General features: G+C 40.1%; 1 non-coding gene across 1 annotated transcript; it reads right to left on the minus strand.

The window, feature by feature from the left end:
• Positions 1-201: 201 nt before the first annotated feature.
• Positions 202-308, minus strand: LOC131228339 (small nucleolar RNA R71). The gene has a single exon (XR_009162845.1). It is a non-coding gene; the product is annotated as a small nucleolar RNA R71 (small nucleolar RNA).
• Positions 309-21,860: the final 21,552 nt, after the last annotated feature.

Below are 21,860 nucleotides of genomic sequence, written 5' to 3' on the forward strand. Positions count from 1 at the left end.
TTGAAAGAGTTCGATGAGATTATAGCTACATTATATTTTCCTAATGTATGTGAGGATACAATCAGGCTGAAACTCTTTCCTTTTTCCTTAAAAGAGAAGGCTAAGACGTGGTTACATTCACTGCGTCTTAGATCCATTGGCACATGGAACGACATGCGGAGGGAATTCATAAAAAAATTCTTCCCACATCATAAAACGATTACCCTCAGAAAAGCAATCATAAACTTTGCCCAAAAGGAAGATGAAACATTCTTCCAATGTTGGGAAAGATTCAAAGATTTGGTCAGTTCATGCCCACAACACTGATTTGAAACGTGGTGCATTACAAATTTCTTCTACGATGGACTGACATCTTCCATACGCCAAATGGTAGACAATGTGTAATGGAGAGTTCATTAATAAAAATATTGACAAGGTATGAGATTACCTCGATAGTCTTGCTAAAAAACACAATCATGGGACTATTACCCAAAGTCGAACACCACGTCTAGGCTGACTCAATTAAAGGAAAAAGGTGGATTATATCTCTTGAAATAAGAGGATGATCTCAAGTATAAAGTGACTACGCTCATAAGGAAAGTTGAGGCCATGGAAGGAAAGAAGGATAAGGTGAATGAAATTGTTTGCGGCATCTGTGATTGCAACATTCATACAACTGAAAATTGTCCTACAATACCCGCCTTTCGAGGAGTGTTGAATGGACAAGCTAATGCCGTAAACAACTATCAAAAACCTTTTACTGGACCTAACTCCAATACGTACAATTCTGGATAGAAAAATCATCCAAACTTTAGTTGGAGGAATGGACAAACGGCTACTCCTCAAGGTTTCTTCAATCAAAATTCAAATCAAGTGAAACCTCAAGAGGAATCGGTTCAAAATTCCATACAAGAGCTGGCTCAGGCAATACGGAAAATTACAGATTTTATGCAAAAGATAGAGTCTCGTATGACGGTTATAGAAAAGGGGATGCTTCCTGCACAACCTCTCCCCAATCCTAAACCGCAGAACGAGATTATGATCCCAGCTCTTCAAATCAGATGGGGCACGCTAAATCCATCACCACTCTTAGGAGTGGAAAGATCATTAATAAAACTCTTCCGGTTAGGCCCGAAAAGCCTCAAGAACCAGAAGAGGATAACAATGATGGATCTAGTGATGCCCCATAAAAATTAGAACCAGAACTTCTAGAGAAGCCAGTTGCTCCGTTCCCCCAACGGTTAGTTTCACCAAAACCTCTCTCTAACTCTCAGGATATCCTAGAGGTGTTGAAACAAGTGAAAGTCAACATTCCTCTACTTGATGTAGTGAAACAGATACCTTCATATGCCAAATTCCTGAAAGACCTATGCACGACCAAACGACGGCAGAGTATTCAAAAGAAGATCTTCTTGACTGAGAAAGTGAGTGTCATCCTAAAGCAAGACGTGCCACAGAAATTCAAGGATCCCGGTAGCCCAACCATATCATGTGTAATCGGGGACCATCGAATTGATCATGCACTTCTTGACTTAGGAGCGAGCGTCAATCTGATTCCCTACGCGGTATACAAACAGTTAGGTTTGGGTGAATTAAAACCCACCCTAACCACACTACAACTTGCTGATCGCTCTGTTCGTGTACCAAGAGGGATAATTGAGGATGTGTTGGTCCAAGTTGATAGATTTTACTACCCTGTAGATTTTATCATCCTGGACACCGAACCCATCAATAACATAAGCACTCAGATCCCCGTCATTCTTGGCCGCCCATTCCTTGCCACTTCAAATGCAATTATCAATTGCAGGAATGGTGTCATGACTATGTCTTTTGGGAATATGACATTGGAGTCAAATATCTTTTTCAATAACGGCAGAAACTTAGAGGAGGATGACGATTTCCACGACATTAACATGATTGACTCTTTAGTGGAAGATACGACACCTCTAACCTTATCCTCTGACTCTCTAGAGACGTGTCTGGCCCACTCCCATGATTTTGATGATGACATGATTAGGGAGACGTGTGCCTTGCTTGATACTGCACCGGTACTTGAAGTTAACCGGTGGAGGCCACAATTTGAAGAATTGCCACAAACCGATGTAGTGCCTCTACCGTCTAACCTCAAGCCGCCGAAGCTTGACCTAAAACCTTTACCCTCTGATTTGAAATATGCCTATTTAGGTCAAGATGAGACATACCCGGTGGTGATCTCTGCCCACCTGGAGAAAGAACAGGAGAGTATGCTCATATCTACTCTCATTGAGCATAAAGGAGCCCTGGGATGGACGATAGCGGACCTCAAGGGAATCAATCCCTCGATTTGTACTCACCGCATATATCTTGAGGATAATGCAAAAACCACTCGGCAACCACAACGTAGACTAAATCCAAACATGAAGGACGTGGTTAAGGCCGAGATTCTTAAACTATTGGACGTGGGTATCATATACCCTATATCTGATAGTCAATGGGTGAGTCCAACTCAAGTGGTCCCTAAGAAGTCCGGAATCACCATCGTAGCCAATGCTAATAATGAACTCGTGCCAACTAGAGTCACTACTGGTTGGAGAATGTGCATTGACTACAAGAAGTTGAATACCGTCACGAGGAAAGACCACTTTCCTTTACCATTCATTGATCAGATCCTGGAAAGGTTAGCTGGTCATTCCTATTACAGTTTCCTTGACGGGTATTCGGGCTACAACCAGATAGAGATAGCCCCTGAAGACCAGGAAAAGACCACATTTACATGTCCCTACAGCACCTTTGCCTACCGAAGGATGCCATTTGGACTATGTAATGCCCCTGCCACCTTTCAGCGATGTATGCTTAGTATCTTTTCTGATATGGTGGGGCAATATCTAGAGGTCTTCATGGACGATTTCTCTGTTTACGGTCCATCTTTCAGCAAGTGCTTGGAAAGTCTTAAATGTGTGCTGAAAAGATGTGAAGAAAAGAACTTGGTACTTAATTGGGAGAAGTGTCATTTCATGGTTCAGAAGGAAATTGTCCTTGGGCATATCATCTCGTCCAAGGGAATCGAGGTAGATATGGAAAAAGTCGATCTTATCTCTAACCTACCTCCACCCAAGAACATCAGAGACGTGCGATCCTTCTTAGAACACGAAGGATTTTACAGGCGATTCATAAAGGACTTTAGTCTCCTCTCTCGTCATTTATGTAATCTTCTTCAAAAGGATGCTCTATACGAGTGAACTGAGCAATGCCAGGAAGCTTTCACCAAGCTTAAGGGCACGTTAACCACTGCACCTATCATGCAGCCACCCGACTGGAGCCTTCCTTTTGAGCTTATGTGTGACACTTCTGATTATGCTCTTGGGGTGGTCCTAGGCCAGAAAAGATAAGAGGCCCTACGTCATTCATTACGCAAGTAGAACTTTAAATTCGCCCAAGTGAACTACTCGACTACGGAAAAGGAACTCCTAGCCGTAGTGTTCGCTGGATAAATTTAGGTCCTGCTTGATCGGATCCAAGATCATTATCTACAGATCATGCGGCACTTAAGTATCTTCTTTCTAAGAATGATTCTAAGCCCCGCCGATACGATGGATCCTTCTACTCCAAGAATTTGATTTGAAAATTAAAGATAAAAAGGGAGTAGAGAACGTAGTGGCCGATCATCCCGTCTCGCCTTAATACCTCCGATTCCCTTGAGACGACCCATATCAACGACATGTTCCCCGATGAACAACTGTAAGCCTCCCATTCACCTTGGTTCGCCGATATTGCTAATTATCTTGCTACAGTGCCATACCGACACAATGGATCGCGCAAGATAAGAAGAAATTCTTCACCGAGGTGCGCAACTTTTTCTGGATGATCCTTATTTATTTAAATATTGTCCGGCACCAAATCCTAAGGAGATGTGTACTGACGATGAGCATCGAGCGTCATCTCCTCTGTCACTCACAGCCTCGTGGTGGTCACTTTTCTCGCTAAAAAGACCACGACCAAGATTCTGCAGTGTGGCTTTTATCGCCCACTATTTTTAGGGACACTCATGAGTTTTGCAAAGCTTGTGAGCGTTGTCGAAAATTGGGACATTGTCCTGTCGAAATATGATACCTTTGAATCTCATCCTTATCATCAAGCATTTGATTGTTGGGGCATCGATTTCATGGGACCATTCCCCTAATCATTTGGAAATCTAGTATATTTTGCTCGTAGATTATGTCACTAAATGGGTCGAAGCGATTCCGTGTCGAACTAATGACCATCGCACGGTCATTACATTCCTAAAAGAAAACATCCTTTCTCGATTCTAACGCCTCGAGCCATCATTAGTGATGGGGGCTCACACTTTTGTAATAAACCATTTGAGAGCTTAATGAAGAAATACGGTATCTCTCATAGGTGAGCACCCCATACCACCCACAGACAAGTGGGCAAGCGAGATTTCTAATAGGAAAATTAAACATGAGAAAACGGTTAACCCCGATCGTAAGGATTGGTCAATCCGATTGACTGATGCCTTATGGGTATACCGTACTGCTTTTAAAACCCCTATTGGAATGTCTCCCTTTAAACTTGTTTATGGGAAAGCTTGTCACTTGCCTGTAGAGTTGGATCATAAAGCGTACTGGGCGATCAAAAATCTTAATTTCAATCTGGACAATGCTGACTCACTACGCAAACTTCAATTGAATGAACTGGAGGAAATCCGGAATGATACGTACGATAATTCGAGAATTTACAAGGACAAGATGAAAGCATTTCATGACCAACACATTTTGCGAAAATCATTCACGCCTGGTCAAAAGGTCCTTTTGTACAATTCTCGATTACATCTCTTTCCGAGTAAGCTTCGATCTCGTTGGACCGGCCCTTACATTGTTGTTACTGTTTTTCCTCATGGGGCCGTTGAAATTAGAGATCCCGACAATGACAAGGAGTTTAAAGTCAATGGACATCGATTGGAACCATTTGTCGAGAAATTTGATTCAGAGGACATGTCCATGACCCTGACTGCTCCTGTGTACCAGGATTGATCTCCTAGTCTGATGAAGGTATAGGTAGGTTTATTGCTTTCATAGGACTAGGGTAGTTGCTTTATTTGTCTGGCTGAAAACGGTAAACTTAGCTCTCCTGGGAGGCAGCCCAGCTTTTCATTTCATTTCATTTTTTTTTCATTAGTTAGTTCAATGTTTGTGGGTAACATTACTACAAACCCTCATGAGACTACAACTCGTCCACTAGGGGCAACCTAGGGGTTTAAAGGCTTGTTGCATACGCTAAATGCAATCGAGAGCACCTACGAAAGTGGTATAGGTAGGATTTTATTTTTGTTATTTTATTTTACTTATGTTGGTTTCTCTCTTGTGCTGACCCGCTCTTACGTAGATATCTTTGGAAAGCCTCTTAATTCTTTCGTCCAGGTACTATCTTTCCATCACTCCTCTTATATTTTCATTGTCTCATGTGCATTGCACGCTCATATCTTTTACATTGAGGACAATGTAGATTTTAGGTTGGGGGTGGGAGATTGGGAGATTAGGTGACCTAATCAGCATTTTCTTGGTCTTGAGAAAAAATTGTGAAAATTTTTAATTTTTCTGGACTTTCTTATAAATTCGAAGTGATTTTGATGACCATCTAGGGCTTGGAACTTCAAGATACGCGATGTTGGTAATTTAAGACGCTTGGATTCAATATCTGTAGATTTCACAGTTAATTTTGAATTGTTAATCCGGAATTAGAAGTTTTAAGCATTGATTGAGTTATGATCTCGCATGTCACATCTCGCTTTCACATTAAGGTTTCAGATTGATATTGAAAGATTTACTTGGTACTCACTAAGCATGAAAGGAACCCGCCTGAGAAAATTGAAAGGATTGGGGAATGGTCTACACCATAGGTTTGCTCCCTATAGGTGTAGATTTAATTCCTTATGAATGATATGAGAAAAAGTTGGGTGTACAGTCTTTACCATAGGTTTGCTCCCTATAGGTGAGGATTCAATTCCCCTTCTTAGCGTTATATAAAAAAAATAAAAAATAAAAAAATAAAAAAAAATAAAAAAATAAAAAAAAAAATCTAAAATTAAAAGAATAAAAAGATAATGTGTAAGGCAAAGTTCGGTTATCGTGAATTTTCTTATTGGTTATCGATAATATCTTTAAATAGAGAGGTGAATCTTAATGTCGATAAGTCGAGATTAGACTATACATCCATGGAATTCAATGTTTGGAATTGTTCTAATTAAGGGATTAATATTTGAACTTGATTATGAAGTTTACTGTGAGCTTGATTTCGGGAGAAAGTAATGCCAACAATCATGAATCGTAGACTTAAGGCCCAACCTTCATGAATCTGAGAATTCTCATATCTGGATTATTCTGCAAAAATCACTCGGCCCTATGTAGTTGTCCATTCAACATTCACACTACATCCATAACAATATCCATATGCGTTCAATGAATATTGACAAATGTTGAGGGTCAAATATTGCACATTAGACCCCAGTTATTACTTGGATCTACAAGCATAATTCCGTTTAATGGCTGATTCAATCATGTTTGTGATGCAGGGCGTATTTACGAGCCTAGACTGGGAAAGGGTATTAAAAGCACGGATTTAACGTTCAGAATGCACCAAGGCAAGGGACGAACTCCAGGGAACCAAGATCTATAGATTTACACACCAGGGATCCGAGGAAATAAAGATGTTCACGTTAAAGAGGCCCAAAACTGGCGCAGAATACAAGATTTCAAGGTTTCCAATATCCGTTCGGCTCGAAACTTCATACATGGTCTGAGGGCCATAAATTAACCGTACGTATCAAATTTCAGCCATCGGATCATTGTAGAAGTGGCCCAACGGACATATTAGCCCACACATCAACAATTTAAGGCCCACCTGATGTTTGGATCTGCGTCAAGTTTGGGTTCAACGCTTAAAATGAGATGGATAAGCAGATGGTCGGTGTGGATTTTATAGAAACATCAAGGGACCCACTTTATGTGATTGGCGTGCACACAGAGCACGTTCACTTGCGTTACACCATACCAATAACGCAGTCAAAACGCGCGCTGACCGAGCTTATTTCATAAACGGCAACTGCCGTATTTTCTGCCTACGAACAGAGGTTGCGCATGATTGTTGTGGCCCACCACCGTGATGCGATGATTTGATCCGGACCGTCCATCAGAATTATACGGTCCATATTACCAAGGCCTAGGTGGAAGAGTTTCAAAATACCAGCGACAATGGCGTCTCAAACATTTTAAGGCAGGTTGAACGGTTGTAAGATTGATCAAGTGGGTCGCACCAACGGACGACAGAAACCACTTCCTAACCGAAATTTCGAGAGAAATCCGATGGACGGCTTGGATTTCTCATTTGAATCTGAGTGTGGACCCCACCATCGTCATAGCGTAACGAATACGCAGGCCTTGTTTTTGCGCCGACCTAGGTGGGCCACCAGGACTGGCCGATGAAAAGATCTGATCCGTTCATCGTGTAGGCCGTCGAAAATCGTCCCAAAGATTGTTAATTCTTTGGAAATCCTTTGAAAAGAAAGCAGGGAAAAGGAGTCTTCGGCGTTGCCTTTCGCTGCGAAAGGTGTTGTGTGCGCGGCCTGTCTGCGTAAAAGCTTTGCACGACGTCCGATTTTCACCAGGACTCCAGTAACCCTTATGCACTTGCAGCCGACCTCACCACTATGATAAAGGAGAGAGAGAGAGAAAAGAAGGAATGGGGAGGAAGATTGTGCTCGGCTTGGACGATTGCAAGGGAGAGAGAGAAAGAGGCAGCCGTGGGTTTTTGTTTCCTTCTTTTCCTTTTATTTATTTCTTTCCTTTGATGTTTTTTCCTTTGGTTCTAGCATGATCATGCTAAGCTAAACCTCTTAGCTAGGGCTACGAGGTGAAGCCTGTAGCGAGATGGGAGATACTATTTCATGCTTTTCATTTAAATTCATGAACTGAATTTGATTTGTGTTGATTATTGAAAGAATGTTTTTTTTTAGTCTTTAATGGTCTATTGTGACTGAAATTACAATGGGCCTGCAATGGTTTTGAATATTTCCTTTTCCTTTTTTTATCACGTCAGGGAGCCCTGTTGTTCACCATCGTCTCCTGGGCATGGTAGGATGATGGTACCCTTCCTAAACTTTCATGCACTATTGATTGGTTAGTAATTAGTTTAATCCTGTTGTTTGCTTTGTCTCCTGGGCATTGTTAGATGATGGAATCCATTCTAATTCATATACCTTTGATCTCTTGAAAACCAGATCAAGTAAGTTCAGTTTAAATTCAATAATTCTTAATGCAGGCATAAGATCTCCCTGATCCCTACAAGTGGATCCTCTGAATCCCTAGTTTCCTTCATTTGAATTCCTTAAGTTATTAGATAATTTTTCCACAAATTATTCCTTAAATTCTATTTGGTTTAGGTCACATCTTAGTCTAGTTCTAGTTCTACTTGGTTTCAGATAACGTACAGGTATCAGTCCCTTGGGATTCGACCTCGGTCTTACCGAGTTTATTACTACATCACAACCCTATATTTGGGGGTGTTAAGAGTGAGAGGCGAACATTCTCTTAAGGGTGACCCAGACTTCTCTTGAAGTTGTGAGGCCGACCATTTGTGCTAGGATATTCTCGAATAAGGAAGCAACCAGGGCACTTAGAACAACCTGATCTTGATCATACCAGGTACTGTATTTGGGATTTGGTATTTCAATGGGAGTGGTTTGGGTGGTTGTTGCTTCAGGATTGGGAATAGTGGGGCTAGGACTAGAGATGGTTCCATCAACGAACCCAAATAGGCGCTGACCACGTAGGTAGGGGACGATCTGAGTTTTCCAGAGAAGGTAATAGTCCTTGGTGAGCTTAACTGTGATGAGGCTATGAATGTTTATGGGAGTAACCAAGTTCGAAGGAGATGAGGCCATATTGGTGGAGCGGGAAAGAAACGGAGGTTATGTTAGGCTCTGATACCATAAAAGATAAACAAGAATGCTGGAAACTCTCATGTAGAATACAGTGAGAGATGATGTATATTTATATCAATAACTGTACAATTGTTGAGGATCTGTTTATAGCTATCTAATGTCTATAGAATCGGATTTATAGGAAACTATAAACAAGGAAATGTATTAATGAGATATATATGGAAAGTAAATAATTTTATGGCAGTGAATCAAGGTGCAGTTACACTTGATTTGCCGTGATCTTTTGCAGTGATTATTTCTGTAATACTGCTCAACTCTCTGGTAAGTGGTAATCGGTATCTCCCTTCCTACCAGAAGATGAAATTCCTTTCGTTTATGCCCTCGCACATCAGCATATGATGTTTTAATTTAACGAATGCCCATCGTAATCCTTGAAATTTCGTTTGCATTTTGTTAGCAGTGCTGGAATCACTGACTGTCGAAGGCAATGGAGGTTAGGTGAGACACTATTCCATCATTGTTCCATATCAGTTGTGTCTTAGAAATCCAAGCGTGTATCCATATCTATGTCCTCTTAAACGGGCATGATTACCTCTGTCATTCATGATAAGAAATGCTTCATTTGCTAAAATAATCGGATGCTAAGTAATTTTTTTTATTTCTATATTCAGATTTTGAATATGGAATAACAATTATGATAATACAGCCGTTTGTAGGCGAAGGTTGTTTTAGGAAGAAGGTGGCCCTTGCCTTCCGACACTTCCTTGTAGGGACATGAGTACTAGACATAACTTTTTGGCCTCATGAGGAGTTGTATACCTTGTCGATCGAAGCCGAACATCGAGTCCAATACACATCTCTCAAGCATTGGAAGACAATTCATGTCCATCCCAACAGTAAAGCTCTTCCAGCAATTATAGGAGAAATACACACCATCCATCCACTTTTTATATTACAGATTATACATTTTGCAATGAAATTCTTCCAAATTGGCTGACGTAGTAGACCACAACATAGAAAGTAATGGGGAAACTCGGTCTACCGTCATTGGTGTTGTGTGGTATGCCTATGATTACATCGTCTATACTTTTGTGGACATTTTGATAACTTTGTCTGAACAAAAAAGCATGGGTTTTTTGTTTGGATGGTATGGATTGATTCATCTGTGGATCCAGGTACCATAATGATTTTTGGATGGACGGTGGGGATTAATTCAACCGTGGGTCCAGGTGCAACCCATCATGTTCTTTGGATAGATTGTGTAGATTGATTTGGGTTCGTCGTCATTGTTCATATCATTCAATAGATGTGGGTTTGAACCAGTGGAGGTGACAGATGTAGATTATGGGAATGACATTCATGCCGAATGTATTATTTGAAAACAAATAGAATTATATTTAATTTAATGTTATGTTCCATCCAATACGATTTAATTCTTGTAGTAACCTTTCATTCGAATACATGTATGTAGTCAATTACGTTATCAATGGATTTTAGTTCTATAATGGTAGAGTAAACTTGTAATACCACTCTAACTGTTAGTTCTGAATTGCGAATATATTTTCAGGTGACCAGGTATAGTGTGACCAGAACCGGAATAATCATAATATCATTTTATATAAGACTATAATAGGTTTGGGATTAACCAATTGATATGTGTTAATCCTTTCTTAAAGTTCCAATTGTTCTTCTAATCTGAACCCAATAACATTATCAGATGGATCGTGGATGGATGAAAGCGGAATTGATAATTTTTTTTAGTTATGATTGCTACAGCAATGGTAGCTATGGCCGCTAGAGAATACTGTAGAAATTATTTAATTTTAAACCCCCCAGACACGCAGATCATGAATGGGAACAAATCATTAATGGAAAATTAGAGCCAATGAGTTAGATTGCATTTCTCAGTTAAGAATAAGTAAAGTGACATTCCTTACCATATGCTTTATCCTCCGCAACAGAAATGCACTATCCGATGCGAAACATGTGACTATGGAATAACAATTGGTAGTGCTCCTCCATATTATTGGATACAATGTCCATAATCAGGTAGTCGGCCATTACTTCGTGAGGTCTGGTGCAACTGTAAGTCGTGATTTTAATAGAGTTCTAAATACAATATTAACTTTATACCCAGACTACGTTAAACAATCAAAACCAACGCATAATGTATGAAACACACTAGATATAGCCATCTCACCCCATAGACCAATTTACTCAATTAGTTGCATCTTTTATTGTCTATGAGCTTAGACTTAATTTACTTTGTGAATTAATTTGTATGAATTGATAAATAATTTTAAAATGTCTTATTCACCCCTCTAGAACTCAACTATAATTTTAAGCTCAGTAAGCTTCCGCATTATGGTATTGTATTAGATAATCACGCAATTTCAACTTCTTTATATATATTAATGGCATGATAGTTACCGGAGATGACATTGCTGGTATAGAAAATAGTAGTACAAGTGTGTGTACATGCATGTGTGTGTATTCTTTCTAGCGGTCGAAGGCATGGGCCGTGTCTAAGCCCATCATTGTCTAGGCCTATCACTCTTTATTTTTCTTTTTTTCTTTTAATAAAAAAAAAACCTAGCTCATGAAGGTTGCGAATGGATGTCAATTTGGTTGGTCGGTTGGCAGAGGAGTCCAATCCAATCCACGATGATTGGACGGGAGAGTTATTTTTACATATTGTGTATATTACGAAATTGGCCTCACAGACACTAATGGACCAAATCAGCCTAATTGAGAAATGGGCGTGAATTTTAAGCATGAGCGCAGTCGTTGGACCTTTAATCCACCCCAAGCCTAATTAAAGGCAGGCCCGACCCAAAATCCCAATGGGCCAGCCCAGCCCATTGAGAGCCCTATCTAACACAGACCATACATCCCTTACAGAACCCCATATTTTCTTTGGATTACATATTAAAAGCATTGGATTTCTCAGAGAATCAGGACTTGTAATCCTCAGAGAATCAGTCCTGTTTCAATTCGAAATGCCCAGGGGAAGATCCTCACCATCCATTCTTTGGCCATTTTCAAATATAGCTTTTTTTCCCTTTTGACTTGATCAATTATCCGTGGTCCACCAATCAAAAGCCTAGACCAGCAGATGACACCCATAAATTGGCTTGATCTAGATGGGCCAGCCTCACCTGGAGATTCGTTTCCCTCTAACCTATTCGCCAAAGATTAGCCCATTTAACGATCAGGATTAATGTAGGGCCGTTCTCGCACAATGGGCCGAAAATACAATTTAAAATGTGCCTGTTTTCAACCAAGCAGTTGGGCTTATGGTCCTGATGGGGCCCACTGACCAGATCCGATTGGGAACCACGAATCACCCCTGGCTCGGCTACTCATGCCGGTTCACCCCAACTCGGGTGAGCCACGACTCAGCTCGAGACTGGGTACGTGGCCAACAAGCGTGCAATATTTGAGCTTTGCATGAGGTGGGCTACACGTGTGCCAATATTGATTGGCCTGATTTTCAGACCAGTTGATCAGGCCCACCTTTTGCTCTGATAGGATATTTTATACGTGCCACATCTTGCTATACATGTACACAGATCAGCACTTTACACACGTGTGGAACAAGTGCTAACATGGAATAAGTGTGCGGCGTCTTAAAACCAAACGAAACAAATGGACGGTCAGAATATCATTTTCCGTGGGCTTACTTTGTACACCGTCGTCCACGCGAGAAGATTAGTTGCTGGGTGTTACCGTTACCGTGTGGGGCCCACCTTGATGAATTTTTTTGTATATCCACTCCTTCCATCTGTTTTTCCATATCATTTTAGGAGATGATACAAAACTTTAAGCAGATCCAAATCTCAACTGGACCACACCAATGGAAACAGTGGTGAATAACCATTAAAATATTTTTGTGGGCCACAAAGGTTTTAGATCAGGTTGGTATTTTTGTATTTTTCCTTCATCCAGGTCAGGTTGACCTCATCAACGGGTTGGATGGAAAGAAAACATTACGATGTGCATTACTGTGGGCCCTAGGAAGTTTTTAATGGTGGTCATTCAATCACCACTGTTTCCTGTGGTGTGGTCCACCTGAGATTTGGATCTGCTTAATTTTTAGGAAAACCCACTAAACTTCGCTGGCAAAAAGGATGGACAGCGTGGATATATAATACATCATTAAAGTGGGCCCATGGCCCACCACAAGGCTAGCCCAAAGACTCAAGAGTTACCTACCTGTAAGGCTGTCAATGGGCCAGACTCAAATCAGGCAAAATCAAAATTTTGAGCCGGCCCGACCGATTAGGCCCAGCCCAATCAATTTAAAATCCTGGCCGATGGCAACACCAGGCCCAGCCCGTTGACAGCCCTATCTACCTGATGGAAAGCTAATAAATACCTCACGCTCGTGTTCCATGTGAGCCCACAATTACATATCTTCTATGAAATATTTCGGCCTGAGAAATTTTCAGGAGATTTTCAAAATTTTGCATTTTTCTATCGAAAAAAGAATAGAAATAGAAAAATTATAAAATATAAATAAATGTAAATTTTGAAAATATGCAAAAATGAATTAATTTATTTTGAAAATTTTGAAAATATTTAAAACTACTGAAACTTTGAATATATTGCATTATTTTATCACCACAATCATTATTAGGGTGCATTTGGTTGCACCTAATATCATCAAAATTTCATGATTAACATTCTAATTTGGTGTAAGATATGGTAAGATTTCGTGATATCTGGTACAACCAAATCCCACCCTCAATAAGTAAATCCTCATCACCATCACCATCACCATCATTGTCTAGTCTTGTTCTAATTAAATGGGGTCCACTAATGTCAATGTTAGCTAAAATCATATCAACCCAAGCACCTTTAATAAATGTTCTGCTAAAATGTGGGAGATATTTGTGACGCCAGGTGGCAGTCTGCATGTGGATGGGGGTGGTGCCTCCATATCCCATGACCTAATTATGCTGGGCCCACCATTATGTATATTTTATCCACACCATCTGTCTGTTTCTTCATATTATTTTAGGGCATGAGCCAAAAATGAGGCACATCCAAAGCTCAAGTGGACCACACAATAGGAAAAGTAGGAAAATGATACCCACCGTTGAAACCGTCCTAGGGCCTACCATGTAGTATATTTTCCATCTACCGTGTTCATAAGGTCAGACCTAGATGAGCCGTGAAGGGAAGGGAATTGACCATGAAATGCGTGGAATTGGCCGTGAAGTGAAGGGAATTGACCATGAAATGCATGGAATTAGCCGCAAAGTGAAGGGGAATCATCGGGATTGACCATGAAATGCATGGAATTGATCATGAAGTAAATGAAATGAATGAAATTGACCGTGAAATGATTGAAATTGACCGCGAAGTTAATGAAATGGATTTTCGACCATCAACTTGATGGAATCTTGGAAAATAATCAGGTTGGTTGGCTAAAGTAGCTTCTCTTACCCCAAAATCATATAGGGTATATCAAGTAACTAATTTTGGTTTAAAAGATATTCTTGTTAAATGAATAAAGAAAGAAATGAAAAAAAGAGAGAAAAAAAAAATTATATGCTTATATATATACACATATAAATATGTGTCAGAGAAAATTGTAGGTAGAAAAAAATTCTCCATATAAAAAAATTAAAAATTAAAATGGATAGACTATTGTCACGGTGGTCTGTCTATGGCTACGGTTATAATTCGTAGCTACAATCCGTAGCCATAGCGACTGCCAGATAGGGTTGAAAGTTGGGCAGGTTCAACCCGACTGACCCGTGACCAACCCGACATTGGGTTGGGCTCGGGCAGGATATTTCGGGTCCGATCTTAAGCTTGGGCTATACAAACACCAACCCGATAAAACTTGGGTTGGGCTCAAGTTGAGGTCTCGGGTTGCCCGACCCAACCCAACCCGAACCCGAACCCGATCAATATATAAGTTACTTATAAATTATAATTGAATGTGGATCGTTTGTGTCGAAGACACACTAGTGATGTCGAGTCTCATTTGTCCACGTCATTTCCAAAGACTTAAACTAACAAAATATGCAAGATTTCTCTCCCAAATAAACTTCGTGCTATGTTACATGACTTTTAAAGGAGTAATTGTTTTATATTTTAGCTCATTTTTTTAAAGAAAAAATTGAAGTTCTTTATCATGAATAATCACATATATAATTAATAAAATTATAGATATAAAAAATAAGTCCTATATTGAAATATAATAAACCTATGTAATAACGAAAATATTAGCATAGTATATACTCGACCAACCTGATCAACTTGACCGAGACCACTTGGGTTGGGCTTGGGTTGAGAACTCCCAACTCGAGATTAGGTTGGGTTAGGTTAGGGTTGAGGTATAGGAACCTTGGGTTGGGTTAGGGTTGAGCACCAACCTAACCCAACCCGCCCGATTTTCAACCCTGCTACCAGATCGGGGTGGCCCCGCCGAACAGGCCAGCAACTGGCGCGGGAGCCGCTAGTTCGGCAAGCCTACCCCGGACAACCCTCTAAGGTTATGGATTATTTTATATATGGCTACGGTTATAATCCGTAGCCATGGGTCTGACCGTAGCTTAGGAAATTACCATTATGCTTTGCATATCTATCCTTGAAACCCTTTTAGGGGTAACAGAAGTTTTGGATCATTATGAAATATGTTTTTCCTCTTCGTCAGGTCTTTGTGACCTTATGAATAGATTGGATGGAAAATAAATATTATGGTGGGCCCTACAAAAGTTTCAACTGTGAAAATCAATTTTGCATTGCTCCTTGTGGTGTGGTCCAGTTGATCTTTGGATATGATTTTATTTTTATTTTTTTTATTTTGATAATGCTCCGAAATGATCTCGAAATATGGATGAACGCTGTGGATATAATAAATACATAACTGTGGGGCCATGTAACTTTGATATCTTTTGAACCGTTCGTACAACTCGGACATCGATGAGCGTCAGCGCTCGTAGTCGAGCACCAGCCGATCCGGTTGAAGGAAAAAGCAGGGGCACTTTCGACCTTTGGCAAGTCGTCCGTACAGCTGGGGCTTATCCTAGTAAGGTAAAATGAGGTGGGCTTCAACGGGTAAATGGGTCATAAATGGGTCGTACAGTGGAAAATTTCTCTTTTAGGTTACGAGTAGAAAGTTGAAGCTTAAATAAATCTAAGTGGACCACACCATATGAAAAGGTGGGAATTGAATACTAACCGTTGAAAACTTCTTAAGGTCCACGGAAGTTTGGAATCAAGCTAATATTTGTATTTTCCCTTCATACAGTTATATATGACCTTATGGATAGGTTGGATGACATATAAAAATCACCGTGGCCTGTAGAAGGTTTAAATGGTGGCGGATCGCCATTACCCTACTGTTTTCTGTGGTGTGACCCACGTGAGCTTTGTATATATTTATATTTCGGGCTAATGATCTAAAATTATCTGGAGAAACGGATGGACGGCTTGGATAAAGCACATACATCACGGTAGGCTCCACCCACAATCCACACCACGGGACAACTTGGTGAGCTCGTCACTACACAATCCCCCGGAAACTAATGGCGGTACGTGGAAGCTAGCATACAGCCCTCTGTATATGAAAGACGGACTTTCCTGTGTTACCCTGCCTAGTGGGTGCCTTTAGGAAGCTCCGTGGGGCCCACTGCAATGTCCTGAGAAATTCATTCCGTCTAAAAATGAGGCGGATGCAAATATCAAGTGGTGGACCTACCGTGATGCATGTGACTTAAATCCAACCCGTACATCCATTTTGAAAGCTCATTTTAGCCCATTGTCCTAAAAATGAAGAAGATCCAAATCTTAAGTGGACCATACCACAGGAAATAGTGGTGATTGAATACACACCATTAAAAACTTCTTGGGCCCACTGGAATGCTTATTTGCCTTCCAACCTGTTGATAAGGTCACAAAGACATCTATGAGGGGACCACACAAATATCAGATTTATACACAACACTTGTGGTCCACAAGATTCTTTTAATGGTCAATCACCATTATTTTTTGTGGTGTAGTCCACTTGAGTTTTGGATCTACTTCATTTCTTGGATCACAGGCTAAAATGACCTTTCAAAACGGATGGACGTCGTGGATCTAATGAATATACACCAAAGTAGGCTTCCACCGTTGAAATCCTACCGAGTCCACCTTAATGTTTATATACCGTTCAAACTATTCACGGGGTTATTTCCCAGGGATGACCTGAAAAGACAAAGATAGCCTTATTCATAACTTTAGTGGCCCACATTTTTTAGTTTTCAAATCGTCTTTAACACGAGACGGCAAAACTGATGGACGGATGGGATGTCGCACGGAAGTCGCAGTGGGCCCCACATGGCATCGGCGGGGGGTGAACCACAATCCGCGTCCGTGCATAATCATCTCTTTTGTGAACGAGATTCTCCGTTGGAATATGTACCGTTGAATTTGAGAAAACAAAAAGGTTATTCTTGTGAAAATGCGGGCCTGCTGGGGGTATATTCGTCATTGAAACTTTCAGCTCCTCGGATCGCCCACTTCCCGAAACTTAAAAGCTGTCACCCTAGATTCCAGGTGAAGTACCCAAATCCCACTAACTTTTGGAAATGCCCACATTATCCGGGTCGGTGGAACGTGTGTCTGTAATCTGACTCGTGCAATAGCTGGGCCCCACCAAAAGTATCGCGTTCGTGCGTCCATTTATTGTGATGGTACGGTCTGATTTTCGGAATGCCGACATTGACCCTCGTCATTTTGTTGCTTAGCGAGGGGGGAGAGGATTTGCTAGTGTAGCACACATCACCAACCTAGATAGTGTGGGTACGTGTCGTGCGAAGACGAGCGCCGACGCTCTACGAGGTCTGAGTTGTACGAACGGTTCAAAGTAAATTAATGTTACATGGCCCACAACGACGTATTTATCATATCCACACCGTTCATTTGTTCATTTATTTGTCGGGAGATCATTTTAGATCTTGATTTCAAAAATGATTCGTAACCAAATCTCAAGTGGACCACATCACAGATAATAGTGTGATAATAATTCTCACCGTTAAAATATTTGTAGGGCCTACCGTAACATTTACTTTACATCTCTTCTCTAATTTGTTTATAAGGTCACACATACCTAGATAAAGAGGAAAAACAAATATCATATTGATCTAAATTTTCTATAACCTAAAACAGTTTCAACTGCTTTTTGCAGTGTGTTTGACTTCATTTTAGATGTCTTATTTTTCGGATCAAGTTTACCAGGATCTTGCCAAATGGGTGGACGGTTTGGATATAACTCATATCTCATGATGGGACTCACAGAACTTGTCCACGTTGGGACACCAGCCAGGCCGGTGGTGTGTGGTACACCAGCCAATCCTCTCCCTGGAGGGGGACGCAGACCCGAAGAGGATTGGGTCCGACCCTGCACAGACAATAAGCCGCCCGATCCGATCAGGGGCTCATTTGGGGCCCATCGTGATGTATATGTTTATTCACGCCATCCATTCTTTCTTCTTTTTTTTTTAAGTATTATTTAAAGGTATGAGCCCAAAAATGAGGTGGAGCCAACTCTCTAGCGGACCATACCAGATATAGCTTTTGCATTTAATGCTGGTGCATTACGTGAACCAAGAACAATTAGGTGCGTTGGATCTGACTCATTTTTGGGCTAATGCATTAAAATGATTTGAGAAAATGGATGGACATCTATCAAGGGTTTTGTGGGGCCCACCATGATGTATATTTATTCATGTTGTTCATTTATTTTGACAGTTCATTTCGAGGTATGATCCCAAAGGGGGCCTATCTACAGCTCAAGTGGACCATGCTCTACTGTTGAAAATTTATTGGGGGGCAACAAGAGTTTTGGATCCCATACATTTCCTTTAGTGAAGACCATCTGACATCATGAATAAGTTAGATGGTAAATAAACATTTTCATTTTTCAACATAAGAGTTCAATCCCCATGGCTTCTTATGATGTGGTCCACATGAGCCTTTCATCTATCTCCTATTTAGGCTCATGCCATAAATGATCTATCAAAATAAATGTTTGGAGTGGGTAAAACTTATACATTATGGTGGGCCCCACAAAGCCCCTCACTCAACTGTTCCTCTCTAGGTAGGTCCTGGTGGGGGTGGCACCCAACTAGAAAAAGGGACCAGCATTGTCTACAGCTCCCTAGGGCCACCATGTGATGTATGTAAATCCACTACGTCCATTAGTTGAAGTAGATAAATAAGTTCAGACAATAAAAATTTACTATGGTAAAAATGCATGGACAATGTGAAATTGAAAAAATTGGAGTACCACTGTTATAAATTGTTATAGTATAGAAATTTTGTGTTGGAATAGTTGTAATAAAAATGCAATAATGATACTTTTAGAGATTGTTGATTTTTTAATTTTAATTATAGTTCATAATGAATAGGTAATAATTATTTACTTTTGTAATTGTGGCGGCTGAGTTCTTTGACGATGTCAACAACACCCTCTTAGATATCATTTTGTCATGTACTTAAAAGGAGGAAATATTTTAAATTGTGTGGCACATCGTGATTTTGTGCCTTATCCAAACTGTCCATTTCTTCTGCCCCCATCATTTTACTGTATGAGGTGAGGAAATAGGTAGATCCAAAGCTCAGGTGGACCACACCATAGGAAAAAATGAGAATTGAACGCCTACTGTTGAAAACTCAATGGGTACCTCAAAAGTTTTGGATAAAGTAGACATTTTTGTCGACCCATTATACATGAACCCGTGTGACTTGATGAACAGGTTGGATGACAAATAAACATCACTATGGACCATAGGGAGGAAACAATTTTCAACAATCAACATTTTTAGGTCTACTATTTCTTGAGGTGTGGTTCACTTGAGTTTTAGATCTGCCTCATTTTTGGTTCATGCCCTATAAAATGTGTAACTCAAATAGATGGGCAAGTGGATAAGTCACGTACATTATGGTCGGATTTACAAATTTAAATTAGAACTGAAAAAGTTCTTTTTTGACAACAAATTTCCATCTCAACAAATAGATGTATAAAGTCATCATGAGCTATTTATTTGTACTCCTACAAATTTCCATCTCAACAAATAGATGGATAAAGTCATCATGAGCTATTTATTTGTACTCCTCAAGGTAAATTAAAAATCAAACAATCCTTTATAAGAAATTAATAAAAAAATATATTGACGTTAACACATGGATGAGAGATTTTCAATATAATCAATTATAAATTTATAATAATTACAAACTTCTTTACTGACAATACATTAGACCACCAAATAATGTGCTGTAAACTACTGGTTTAAACGGACACTATAAACTCATAATGATGAAGCTTTTATAATTCGCTGTCCAAACAAGCTTTTAAAACTTATGAGCTCATGCCGTGCCTCCCACGTGTCTTCACTTCACCTCGGTGAATTACACCTAATCAATGGCTTAAATTAAAGATACACGCCTTGGCCCCACACACAATCTTATGGTGGACATGCCATCCCCATTGATTGTTTGGTGTGGTTTACTTAAGTTGTGGGCCAAGCTTCAATTTTGCTTCACAGCTGTGGAATTGAATGTAGAACCTGTCAGACTGTATGGATTTGACACATTGATTAAACACATACAACATGGATAATGGTGGGCCCCACAAAGCTCGGGTATACTTAGGGCTTACCTAAGTAGGTGTTGTAGAAGATTTGGGCCCCAACTAATTTGGTCTCGTAACCATCATTTCGTCTTGACAGTATATAAGCCCACCATGTGTTTTGGATGTAAATCCACTCCATCCATCGTGTGAGAACTTTTATTTTAGCCATGGAAATTTTAGCTTGATAAATGATTTCGACATAAATAATGTAAAATTTCTCATAAAACTTTTAGATTGAACTAAATTATGCACATCCTCTTCCTCCCGTGAATTACACATGATATGTGGGCCTGATAGGAGAAAAATAAATAAATAAATAAACACCATCATGGCTTATATTCCCATAGGTGTGGGCTACTTGAGTTGTGGATCTAGCTTCTTATTTTGCTCTAGAAACTAAAATTAAGGATTGGATTTGATGGAAGGAATGGATTTTACATATACAATTTGATGGCTTTCCATTGCTCTTAGTCCGACACGGCTTATCTAGTGACCCGAATACCAGCCAACTGACTGGTGTCAAAGCTATATGGACCCCACCGTGATGTTTGTATTTTATCCACCCTTTCCATCCATTTTGTCAGCTCATCTTACGCATGAGTTCAAAATCAAGATATATTTAAATCTTAAGTGGACCAAACCACAAGAAAATAGAGGGGATTGAATGCTTATCATTGAAAACCTTCTGAGGCCACATGAGTTTTGGATCAAGCTGATATATGTGTTTAACCTTCATTCATTAAGGACACACGGTCTTTGTGACCCTGGGCTGCCAGAAAGTTTTCAATGATAAGCATTCAATCCTCACTGTTTCATGTGCTGTGGCCACCTAATATTTGGATCTGCCTATTTTTGGTCTATCATGTTCTAATATGAGCTGTAAAAATGAATGTACCGTATGGATAAAACAAATACATTATAGTGGGGCCCACATAGTTTTGACACCGGCCAGCTGGTTGGTGCTGGGGACACTTGCCAAACCGTGTCCCTCTTAGTTGCATCCGTATGCGATGGTCCTAGTGATTGATCCAGATCTTTTATTAGCTTGAGCCAACATCCATTGGCTACAGTTTGAAAAGATGCACTGATCAGATGATCCTATCCATCCATTAGCACCTTCTTTTTTTTTCTTTTTTTCTACTGGTTTTCTCAGCCATGGATGGAATGTTTGGATGGTATGTTAGGATTTCTATGAAAGTTCTTTGAAACAGCATGCAATCCATGATGGCCCAATGCGGTTGAAATTGTTTAATATGCTTTTTTCTCGTGAAATATTCAACCGTTCATTTTGTAGGCAGTTGATCGGATGGTTAGAATTTTCCAACCACTGTA

The sequence above is a fragment of the Magnolia sinica genome, chromosome 15 (genome assembly GCF_029962835.1).
Source record: "Magnolia sinica isolate HGM2019 chromosome 15, MsV1, whole genome shotgun sequence".
Taxonomy (NCBI): Eukaryota; Viridiplantae; Streptophyta; class Magnoliopsida; order Magnoliales; family Magnoliaceae; genus Magnolia; species Magnolia sinica.